The sequence below is a fragment of the Protomyctophum parallelum genome (genome assembly GCF_964188405.1).
Source record: "Protomyctophum parallelum genome assembly, chromosome: 1".
NCBI lineage: Eukaryota > Metazoa > Chordata > Actinopteri > Myctophiformes > Myctophidae > Protomyctophum > Protomyctophum parallelum.
Genome location: NC_139697.1, coordinates 76,129,974 through 76,142,642, shown reverse-complemented (window position 1 = coordinate 76,142,642; position 12,669 = coordinate 76,129,974). Strand labels below are relative to the sequence as shown.

At 46.1% G+C, this 12,669-nt stretch overlaps 1 pseudogene across 1 annotated transcript in view; it reads left to right on the top strand.

Moving 5' to 3' along the window:
- Window positions 1-11,348, top strand: part of LOC310854970 — a 32,677-nt pseudogene extending 21,329 nt beyond the window's left edge. Inside the window, exons 5-9 of the transcript in view lie at window positions 8,259-8,308; window positions 8,737-8,804; window positions 9,598-9,831; window positions 10,392-10,675; window positions 10,899-11,348. The product of the transcript in view is annotated as an uncharacterized misc_RNA (transcript). The remainder of the gene's footprint in view (window positions 1-8,258; window positions 8,309-8,736; window positions 8,805-9,597; window positions 9,832-10,391; window positions 10,676-10,898) is intronic.
- Window positions 11,349-12,669: the final 1,321 nt, after the last annotated feature.

The following is a 12,669-nucleotide window of genomic DNA, read 5'->3' as shown; positions in this document are numbered from 1 at the left end:
ATAGATCGAAACGTTGTCAGTATTTCAATACAGAACGTTTTTTTTACACCTGTGATGTGCGGGCTCCATCCAATACCTACACCAGTTGTGATGCAACAGAGTTTGCTGTGACCGTTGTGAATTATGGGTGGTGTGGTCTTTGCCAAGACGGTGGATTGTGGCTCATGCCTTCCTGCTGTTATTTGTCATGTTGGTGTTCTCTATATCTTTTCGTCCTGGGCATGACGTTAAACTGTTCCGTTCGAGAGGACCGGCAACCCTCGAATGTAAACAGGAGTAGCAGCCTCTCTTGTAGGTGATGCAGAGGAGGGAAATGGGTCGGTAGCTCTTTGGGGATGATGGGTCTTTGCCAGGTTTGGGGATTGCAACCACTTTGGCCTTTCTCCAGACAGAAGGGATGGTTTTCTGTGCCATGCATGTATTCAGTATCCCCACGAGCCAGGTCTTTGCGTTAGGTCCCAGGTGCTGTATCATTTCTGCCAGTATGTCATCAATCCCTGCTGCTTTTCCGGGTTTCAACTTTCCCATTGCAGTTTCGAGTTCTTCTAGGTCGAAGGGTTTGGTTTGAGGGCTGGCTGATTGAGGTTGGTCTGATACCACTGTGCGATGGTATTCTCCTGTGGGTCGGTGGCGGTTTTTCGCGTCTCGGTTCCTCAGGTGCAAGCTGCATAGTTGGGTTTGTGTGTGTCTTTCTTTTTCTGTCTTTCTTTCTTAGGACGGAGATCAAGGTAGACGCCGTTGGAAGGCTCAACACAAGCCGATGCCCCTAGAGATCCATCCCAAAGCTTCCCTCAGGGAGTTCAGCAAGCCAGCTAGCCAGCAAGCCTGCCCAGTCAGCGAACGCAGCCAGTCGGCTCCGCCAGTCAGCCAGTGTAGAAAGTCAGGCTGCCAAGCCAGAGCATATCAGCCGTTGCAGTCAGCCACTGCAGCCATACCAGCCTTGCTCAGTCAGCTCAGCCAGGCCTCTCTCGAGGCCTGGCTCTCTGTCTGCCTGGCCCGGTCTGCCCTGCCCTGCCTTGCAGCAACAGAACCAGCCTTTCTGGCAAGCCAGCCAGCTCAGAATGCGAGCTGAGCAAGCCAGTGCAGCAGCAAGCCCAGACTAGGTTACCGCAGCCTTACTGTGCAGCCACAGCCACTCAGCCAAGACCAGCAGGAGCTGGCCAGGCTCCAACCCTTGCAGCGCAGCCTTAGGCCGGATAGTCCCCCTGCCTGCACTTTGTTGCCTTCCTGGCCTGTCTGCCTGCCTAGGCGCCTCGGTCTTCCTGTCTGTCTGCCTTGGCCTGCCTGTCTGAAACTGGTTTAGACGTGCTTGCCAGCTGCGTTGGCTTGCTGAGCTCGTATTCTGAGCTGGCTGGCTTGCTAGCAAGGCTGGTTCTGTTGCTGCAAGGCAGGGCAGGGCAGACCGGGCCAGGCAGACAGAGAGCCAGGCCTCGAGAGAGGCCTGGCTGAGCTGACTGAGCAAGGCTGGTATGGCTGCAATGGCGGACTGCAAGGGCTGATATGCTCTGGCTTGTCAGCCTGACTTTCTACACTGGCTGACTGGCGGAGCTGGCTGGCTGCGTTGGCTGACTGGGCGGGCTTGCTGGCTAGCTGGCTTGCTGGGCTCCCTGAGGGAAGCTTTGGGATGGATCTCTAGGGGCATCAGCTTGTGTTGAGCCTTCCAACGGCGTCTACCTTGATCTTCATCCTAAGAAAGACAGACAGAAAAAGAAAGACACACACAAAGTCAACTATGCAGTTTCCACATGAGGAAGGCAGGCAGGAAGGCAGGCAGGCACAAGCTGCCTGCGTGCTTGCTTCGCCCTCCAGTTGCTGCTCCAGTTATTTGTTTTCCCTCAAACCCATCCTCAATGTGTTGGGTGAGGTTGAGCTCTGTCCAGCACAGGACGGGACGGAAACCAGCTTGGTCTTTAGTCAGCTTGGTGTCTATGAGTGATATGAGGCGTTGGAGTAGCAGCCTCTCTTGTAGGTGATGCAGAGGAGGGAAATGGGTCGGTAGCTCTTTGAGGATGATGGGTCTTTGCCAGGTTTGGGGATTGCAACCACTTTGACCTTTCTCCAGACAGAAGGGATGGTTTTCTGTGCCATGCATGTGTTCAGCATCCCCACGAGCCAGGTCTTTGCGTTAGGTTCCAGGTGCTGTATAATTTCTGCCAGTATGTCATCAATCCCTGCTGCTTTTCCGGGTTTCGAGTTCTTCTAGGTCGAATGGTTTGGTTTGAGGGCTGGCTGATTGTGGTTGGTCTGATACCACTGTGCGATGGTATTCTCCTGTGGGTCGGCGGCGGTGTTGGTTACGACTGTTGGCCACCAGTTGTGATGCAACAGAGTTTGCTGTGACCGTTGTGAATTATGGGTGGCTCCCTGAGGTCCTTGATCGCCATTGGGTCCAACAGTGGTCATTGAAGCGTGCACACACACATGCACCTACACACGCACAGGCGCACATGCGTATGCACACCTGGACCTTTAAATGAACAACAACACAAAAACTAAGGCACTGGTGTCGGACTTCTGGTTTACCGGAACGGGGTTCAACTCCCTGCAGTGCCCTGCTCAATGTGTTGTATTTCATTCATTGGTCCATGGTCTCAGGTCATTGAGCGGCGCGCTATAGTGCGCGATTCTTCATCATTGTTGAGGATTTTTTAAAGGTGAAAATCAAGGAAAAGCAAAAGGCTATAGTCCATGGTCACGGACCGCATACTGGTCAAGGTCATTTATACTGGTGAAGATCATTTACTAGTCTTATAAAGGTCATTTATACTGGTCAAGGTCATTTACTAGTCTCATGAAGGTCATGTATACTGGTCACAGTCATATACTGGTCACGGTCATTTCTACTGGTGAAGGTCATTTATACTGGTCAAGGTCATTTGTACTTGTCAAGGTCATTTATACTGGTCAAGGTCATTTACTAGTCTTATTGAAGGTAATTTATACTGCTCAAGGTCATTGATATTGGTCAAGGTCATTAAGTGGCACGCTATAGTGCACGATTCTTCATCATTGTTGAGGATTTGAAAAAAGGTTAAATCGCAGAAAAGCGAAAGGCTAAAGTCCATGGTCACGGAGGGCATACTATAGTATGTTGTTTTTCTTTTTTTGGTGGTGTGCGGGCTCCATCCAATAACTACACCAGTTGTGATGCAATAGAGTTTGCTGTGACCGTTGTGAATTATGGGTGGTGTGGTCTTTGCCAAGACGGTGGATTGTGGCCCATGCCTTCCTGCTGTTATTTGTCATGTTGGTGTTCTCTATATCTTTTCGTCCTGGGCATGACGTTAAACTGTTCCGTTCGAGAGGACCGGCAACCCTCGAATGTAAACAGCCACGAAAGGAAACTATGTGTGTGTGAGGTGTTCTCTATCATTTAATTCCAGACTTTCCTTCGTTCATTCCCAACTTCACTGTCTATCTCCTGTGTTCTCCATTCATCTTGAGCGATACACAGTTGTCTGATGTGCGGGGGGAGGTGCCGGCTAGTGCATAAAGGCACGGGACAGGTGTTGTCTTGACGCATCCCGTGTTGATGCGACAGGTGTCATTTAGGGCTGTGTCGACCAATTTGGTGTGACGTGATCGGCTCCAGCTTGAGCAGGCATACTCTGCTGTAGAGAAAGACAGGGCCATGGCAGTTGCACGGATTGTTTGTGGGTCTGCGCCCCTCTTGGAGTTCACTAGTTTTCACAGGATGTTATTGTGGGTGTTGACCGTGGCTTTTGTGTTCTCCAGGTGTTTTTTGAAGAAGAGGGTCCTGTCCAGTGTAACTCCAAGATACATGGGGTGGGTATGGTTGGAGAGTTTGTGACCATCCCAAGTGACGCTCAGTTCTTTTTTCGCGTCTCGGTTCCTCAGGTGGAAGCTGCATAGTTGGGTTTGTGCGTGTCTTTCTTTTTCTGTCTTTCTTTCTTAGGACGGAGATCAAGGTAGACGCCGTTGGAAGGCTCAACACAAGCCGATGCCCCTAGAGATCCATCCCAAAGCTTCCCTCAGGGAGCTCAGCAAGCCAGCTAGCCAGCAAGCCTGCCCAGTCAGCTCCGCCAGTCAGCCAGTGTAGAAAGTCAGGCTGCCAAGCCAGAGCATATCAGCCCTTGCAGTCAGCCACTGCAGCCATACTAGCCTTGCTCAGTCAGCTCAGCCAGGCCTCTCTCGAGGCCTGGCTCTCTGTCTGCCTGGCCCAGTCTGCTCCGCCCTGCCTTGCAGCAACAGAACCAGCCTTTCTGGCAAGCCAGCCAGCTCAGAATGCGAGCTGAGCAAGCCAGAGGTTGGGTGAGGTTGAGCTCTGTCCAGCACAGGAGCGGCCGGGACGGAAACCAGCTTGGTCTTTAGTCAGCTTGGTGTCTATGAGTGGCATGAGGCGTTGGAGTAGCAGCCTCTCTTGTAGGTGATGCAGAGGAGGGAAATGGGTCGGTAGCTCTTTGGGGATGATGGGTCTTTGCCAGGTTTGGGGATTGCAACCACTTTGGCCTTTCTCCAGACAGAAGGGATGGTTTTCTGTGCCATGCATTTATTCAGTATCCCCACGAGCCAGGTCTTTGCGTTAGGTCCCAGGTGCTCAACTTTCCCATTGCAGTTTCGAGTTCTTCTAGGTCGAAGGGTTTGGTTTGAGGGCTGGCTGATGGTGGTTGGTCTGATACCACTGTGCGATGGTATTCTCCTGTGGGTCGGCGGCGGTGTTGGTTATGACTGTTGGCCACCAGTTGTGACGCAACAGAGTTCGCTGTGATCGTTGTGAATTATGGGTGGCTCCCTGAGGTCCTTGATCCCCATGGGGTCCAACAGTGGTTATTGAAGCGTGCACACACGCACGCACACACACATGCACCTACACACGCACGGGCGCACATGTGCATGCACACGCTAACCAAATGTAACTCTGAGAGTGTAACACATGTAACCAAATGGACCCTTACAGCTCTAACTCTGAGAGTATATATGGTGGCCGACGGGCACGTACAGGTCTAGTGTAACCAAATGGACCATTTGGTCCATGTCTGTAAGTCTGAGAGTGTAACACATGTAACCAAATGGACCCTTACAGGTCTGTCATTCTGAGAGTGTAACACATGTAACCAAATAGACCCTTACAGGTCTTTAACTTTGAGAGTGTAACACATGTAACCAAATTGACCCTTACAGGTCCAACACTGGTTATCGAAGCATGTACACACGCACGCACGTGTAACCAAATGGATCCTTACAGATCCAACACTGTTTTTTGTTAATCATCGAATGAAATGTGGGAGGTCGGCAAAAGAGAAAGTTTAAAAACTCAAAGCAAAGGTAATTCGAAAATGTTATTTTTGTGCTTTTGTGTTTCTCTTCTTTATACATTACTTTACTGTTTGAAATGTAAAATTTACATTTCAACGAAAGGACCTGTAAAGGACAACACAAAACCTAAGGCACTGGTGTCGTACTTCTGGTTTACCGGAACGGGGTTCAACTCCCTGCAGTGCCCTGCTCAATGTGTTGTATTTACATGGTTCATTGAATGGGGTTCAACTCCCTGCTCAATGTGTTGTATTTACATGGTTCATTGAACGGGGTTCAACTCCCTGCAGTGCCCTGCTCAATGTGTTGTATTTACATGGTTCATTGAACGGGGTTCAACTCCCTGCAGTGCCCTGCTCAATGTGTTGTATTTACATGGTTCATTGGTCCATGGTCTCAGAGGTCATTGAGCGGCGCGCTATAGTGCGCGATTCTTCATCATTGTTGAGGATTTTAAAAAAGGTGAAAATCGCGGAAAAGTGAAGGGATATAGTCTATGGTGTCGGACTGCATACTGGTCAAGGTAATTTATACTGGTCACGGTAATTTACACTGATCAAGGTCATTTATACTGGTCAAGGTCATTTATACTGATCAAGGTCATTTATACTGGTGAAGGTCATTTATACTGATCAAGGTCATTTATACTGGTGAAGGTCATTTATACATGTCAAGGTCATTAATACATGTCAAGGTCATTAATCCATGGTCTCGGAGGTCATACAATAGTATGTCGTTTTTTTTCGATTTCGGAGGATTTGAAAAAAAAAAGGTGAAAATCGCGGAAAAGAGAAAGGCTATAGTCCATGGTCACGGACCGCATACTGGTCAAGGTCATTTATACTGGTCAAGGTCATTTATACTGGTCAAGGTCATATATACTGGTGAAGGTCATATATACTGGTGAAGGTCATTTACTAATCTTATGAAGGTCATTTATACTGCTCAAGGTCAGTGATTGATTGATTGATTGTCGAATTACAGTACATTTCAAGCACAAACTCAATACTAAAAAGTTCCAGCATGTGTCTCCACAGTAAGCTGAATAACAAAGTGTGAATGTAGTTTCTAGGTGAAAGTGATTTTTAAATTTCCCCATTGACATGAATGGGAAAAGGCAAAAATTCACATTCAAGTATTTGTTCCTCGGAGACTGTAATCACTATAGTTACAAAACTTTTAGGGATAATTCAACATTATCCCTAAAATTATTTAACCCTAAAATTTTATCGGTCGGCCTCATGGTGGCGCTATAACAGCCCACTTTACCTTTTGGCTTATAACTCTTGAACCGTAGGTCGTAAAATAAAAAATATTTTTTCCCTGGATTCCTTGGGTCATGACGCATCTCCCCATATAGGCCACGCCCATTTCCGCCATGATAGATTTTCCGCCATTTTGAATTTTGTCCAAAACACACTTTTTGCTTTTCCTCCTACAGATTTTGTCCAAATCTCACAGAAATCGGCACACGTGATCTCTGGACCCATCCAATTAAAACTGAACTGCAGAATTTTGAAAGTGCGTATCGTTCGGCCGTAATCGTCTTCCGAAGTTAGTAGGAGGGGCCTATATCACAAAAAATGCCATAAATCACGAACGGAATGTCCAATCCATCCCAAATTTGAATCACATGTCCGGGGTGGTTCAATCAACCAAGTTCTAAAAGCAATTCCATTTTCATCCATAGGGGGCGCCGCAAATGCGAGAAATGTAACCGTTTGTCGCAAAAACATGAATTTCGGGGGTTAAATCCCCTCCGAATTACTTACGCATGATCTAAGGCGTGACTTGAAATTGTAATTGGCTGGCAATACTAGTGGGAGGGGCATATGTAAGCCACTGCGGCAACCACACTCTGCAATTTTTTTAAATTGCGAATTTTCTAGTTGGTTTATACATTTAGCATTTTTTTCGCAAAACTCTTAGGATCATCTGGGTAAGTGAGCCCAGCGTCCATGACACCATGGACACTGCTAAAATATCTAAAACCACATACACTATCACAAGAAAATCACACCCATGTGAACTGAGTGGTGCAACTCCCCCCCCCCCCCCCCCCCCCCCCCCCCCCCCCTCTCCTCTCTCTCATTAGCAGGCAACAGTGCAGCACTAATACTATCTCTCTCTCTCTCTGTTTCTGGCACAACAGCGCCCCTACTGGTAGTCATAGTCATACTGGTGAGGATCAAAACAGTTACCTCTCACTGCCACCAATGTGGCTTTAGTAGCCTACTAGGAACAGATTAATCCTTTTTGTTTCTATACTACTGTAGGTGACCATTCTGCAAGCTGCCAGAACCACAGGAAGGCCCGCTAACAGTTACAAACCTAATCATCTACATCACAGGACGCTCCATGAGTTTCACTCTTATAAACCCAGAAGGTAAAACGGAGCTGCCAACTCTCACGCAATGAGCGTGGGATGCACACAAATGACCTTCTTCACACGCATGCAAAACTGTCAACTCATGCACCACTGAGACATCCACTTCTGCCGGTATTTGAGCGACAAATAATTAAATTTTTGTATCTGAACTGAAGTAGCCACACATGCCCATTGACTGTAGTGAAAAGCAGCAATGATGGGTGCGTGCGTGTGTGCGTCTCTTGTGTGAGGGACGCTGCGCACATTTACATGTCATCCATTGATAATTTAGGCCACCAGACGTCACTGACAGGAGGATCAACAACATAGATCTTAAGATTAATTCATGTGTATACTACACATCCAAAATGTACCCTGGACAGAATGTACTGCAGGGGCAGCTAACCCTTCAGTTTGAGGAACAATAACACCTGTGAAGGAAGTTACATAACACAACTACTTTACGTCAATATGGCTGCGGTGAAAAAGGTCACTTGCTTGCCGTCAGCCTGTCACTGTGCTCTGTTGGTTTCCAATGCGTGTGTTGTGTTCACAGGAGTGTCTCAGAGCAGTGCTGATAGCACAGGACCGCTGGGTTCCATCCTGGCTGTAGGAAACTTCAGAACCATGCAGCTAAACAACCCTACACTCTGAAGGTCATAGGTGACGTGCATTTTACCTATTTGGTCATCTTGAGAACCTAATAAATCAGCAGCTTATTCTTATTAGTGAGTTAGCTGTTTGTAGCTGTCTGTAGCTTTCCCTTTTAAACAGCTAATTATAATTAAATAATAATAATAATGGCAACAAAAAAAAAAAAGTAGTATATTACATATGACTGATATTTCTTGAATAAATGTATACATTTACATCAATAAATATCAATCAGTGAAATTCTACTATGCAAGACACATTGCATGGTTCGGGTTTTTCTACGGCCAGATCTACCAAAACAATAAAATGAGTCTCTATGCTCTCTCAGTATTCTAAAAAGTGTGAAAAGACACACTGGCTATATGTCTAATTGTCCTATGCACCTATTGCAAGCATATCATTTTCTTTCATATACTGTATAACATTTTTATTTTCAGGTCAAAGTGACATTGACTTCCTGTTTGACTTTGTGGAATTGGCCCAGAGCCATTTCACAGGATATGATGTTCTAGAGACCCGTCCTAGAGCTGGTATGCATTGTTTATAATTATGTTTATTAGAAGTTTTCAAATTTGTGTCAGTTTTTAAAAATTGAGTATCACATAACTTGCTGTGAAAAATCTAAGGATTGGTCGGTCGGTAGTGTGCCGCGGCACCCACTTTGAGAACCCCTGCTCTACACCACATCACTTCACCCACTATGACACCACATCACTTCACCCACTTTGAGAACCCCTGCTCTACACCACATCACTTCACCCACTATGACACCACATCACTTCACCCACTTTGAGAACCCCTGCTCTACACCACATCACTTCACCCACTATGACACCACATCACTTCACCCACTTTGAGAACCCCTGCTCTACACCACATCGCTTCGACAAAAATAGCTTGTAGATCGACAAATATGGATGCTAAAGTTCAAGTGCTTAAGGATGTTGTTGTCTGGCAGTTCAAATCCCTCTGGTCCAGTTGGGCCAGGGTGTAGCTAAAGGAAGCTTTTTAATTTAAGTGCCAGGGACGTCATCCCGTATCTAAATCAACTATGCACTGGTTGCCATGCCCGTAAAGACGTATAAAAAAAATAAAAAATAAAAAAAATTCTTTTTATTTTTTTACATTTTTTTTAAATTTGGAGAATTGGCACTCAGAGCCTAAACTGGTGACCACCAGGTGGCGCTGAAGGAGACTCTTTTTCTTTCCCTCAGAAATTGACTGGATGATGCAGCATAAGATATCCATATTTCTTTCATTTGCCATTAAAGGTGTTAATGGTTCATTGTTGGTGACAGTCACGGGGAGTGACTCGGCAGCGGTCACGGGGGTGTCTCTGGTGGAAACATCTGGGGCAGCAGAGGTTAGCGGAGGATGGAGACTACCTAGTCCAGGTGGACAGGGTCCCATCGACGGAGTTTGTGGTGCGCGTGAAGGGGAGGCTGGGCGGCAGCAGAGAGTCCAGAGCGTCAGCTGTTGACTTCCAGAGACAGTCTGCTACCAACTTAAAGGCTTCCAGCCTGACTGTCACGGTGAGCACCTGCCATGACCTGCCATGACAAAAAAAACTGGTTCTCAAACCTTTTCATGTCATCATTTAAAAAAGTAAAAAAGAGAAAAAGGCCGCACACTCGTAGCCACGATGCTGTATATTTATTAGTATCCAACGTTTCGGCCTTTCAGCCTTCTTCAGGGAATGAAATGATTTTAAAAAGTGAAATATTTTTAGTCAATGAGTGACATACATGATACTGACCACGATACTATCAGTATCGTTGTCAGTATCATGGTCAGTAACACTATTGTAAACTCTATTATGCATGTATCATAAGAGATACTACTTCCATCTTATCTATTTGGTTATTGGTAAAGAATAAGCTACACTGTTAACACACAAGCAGACCGCCTGTATTGATGCTTCACCACTTAACATTAAATTGTGATATGCCTCATTTACAAACTGCACACAAACTAACTATGGATATCTGAAGATTGGACAAGGAGGCCACAGTGTTGTTATAGTCTATATCCAGTTTGAAAAGTGCTTATCACAACTCCCAGTAATTGTTGTATCATTCTTCAATACATTTAGGCTGATTCAGATGGCGTCTTAGAGCCAGGAACTCCGTTCCTGGTGCCTTTCACTGTGGCGATTAACGGCACAGGGGGAAACGTCACCATCCGAGCCACCAATGACCGTGGGTTTGACCAACCAGCATCCTCCTCACAGATGGAGGCAGTGCCAATGGTACAGTGACCCTCATGGCCCGTCTTAATACACCATCTGGGAGTGACGTCACCTTAACCATCGAGGCTGAGGCGCCTGGGGGCACGGATACCAACTACGCTGTGCTGCGTTTTTCCATCGTTAACACGGTAAGTCTCCCAAACAGTGACATTACAGTTGTATCAACTATCTCCCTTTAACCACTTTCAACCTGTCATCCCTATTTTCTGCCTGGCATTATAGGCAAAATAAATAAATACAAATCTAAATTGTTCTGCTGATCTACAAGCTCACAACGCATGACAAAATGGCGCGTTGTAAGCTTATTACAGCGCGTTTAATTGACTGATGTTTCCTTCTCATCCCGTATAGGTGACAGATTTAACTCGGCCAGTGTGTCAGCTGGCTGCCCTGGACCCCCAATGTTACGAGTCCAACTGCAGTTTGTCTACGTGGCGACTCTCTGCCAGCGTCAGCAACGGCCCCCAGGGCACGGGTGTGGAACGCATCAGCAAGCAGGGCAACGGAGCACTGAACACCAGTGTGGCAGTGAGCGGCATGCAAAACCAGAACATAACCCTGGTGTCCTACAGCGCCTCCTGTTGTTCACCCGATGTAGAGCTGCAGGTGGTGGACAAAGTGGGCAACGTGGGCACCTGTTTCTACACTGCCAGGGAAACTGCCACCACCCAAACCACCGGCTCATTACCGCACCCCGTCACTCCAGCTGCTATAGCTAAGGCCACTAAGGCCACTCAGCCCTCCTATCTTTGCCTGACTGTGGCTATCACACTGATACTGGCCCCCCTACTAGCCCCCTAGACTAGTACAGTGGTTCCCTAACTGGGGTGTTTGAACGCGACTCCGCTTAATGTGCAACACTAAGTAAATGTAAACCAATACAGAATAAGTGAATACAGCCAAATTATCTGCACATTTCTAAATCAATTACACATTTAATGGAAGGGAAAATAATTAACTTTTTTTTATTTTTAAGTAAATTATGTGAAATTCATCGTACTGTAGTAATGCTTCTAAATGTTTATGTGGTTGATTATTAAATAAATATATTTTAAATATTATTTATGTCATGCTTTCACTGCATTTTGTGTGGGGGTGGGGGGGGGGGGCAATTGCATAATAATGTTCTCCAAGCCTTCGATGCCAATTGTGGCATTTCCATCCTATAGTGTGCATTGCTTGCTGATTATCACTTTCACACTTGGGGATGTCATAATAGGTGAACATTCAGAAGAAATAGTCAAAAAGTATTAAATAGATCTACAAGCTTGCTTCACGTTGCCAGGCACTGTAAGCTTATACATGCAGCTATTGTCCGCCAAGACATTGGTGTATAGGGGGAGAAAAGCCTCATAGTCATGGACATTTTTTGTCAATTATATTTTTGCCATAAACACAGAGATAGCCCTGAATGACCATAACAGGTCTGTAACTCAGAGTCAATCAGAGAGTGTTCCATTTGTACAAGAGTTATGGTGGGCCCTTGCAAATAAAACATAGTAGGCCTACTAGTTGGACTCATATTCTCAAGAAAACCTGGAGACTTGACATGCAGTTATTGGGTCTTAAGATCAAAATAAGAACATTTTAATGGAACAATTACAACCAAACACAGGTCAACGTGACAGGTCGAGTAGCCTACCTGCAGTGATTATTAGCTGCTGCCAGTGGTACAGGATGAGGCTGAATAATTGACAAGGTTGATTGGAAGGCTGCAATGCAATGCAATATTACTACTACTAGCCTACTACCTTACTACTACTATACTACTACTATTTCTACTATTTATTTTACAAAAAAAGGGGGGGGGGGGGTGGAGGCTCGAGGCCCGTTTCAATTGAAACGATTGAAACATATTGGCTGCCACTGCCTATGGTACCAACAAATACAGCGTGGAAATGTGTATTCTTTAGTTTCGGGTCAAATGGTGGTCCGTGGCTCAAATGCAAATATATAATGGGCCTTGAACTTGAATTGATATGACAAAGGTGTTGAAAACCACTGATGTGTAGAGCAGACTGGTACAGTAGGCAACCACACTGGCATAAGTGTGAGAGATAGTTTTCTAAAGAAGTTAAGGCCACTCACATACAAATTACAGCCTGCACATAATTTGACACAT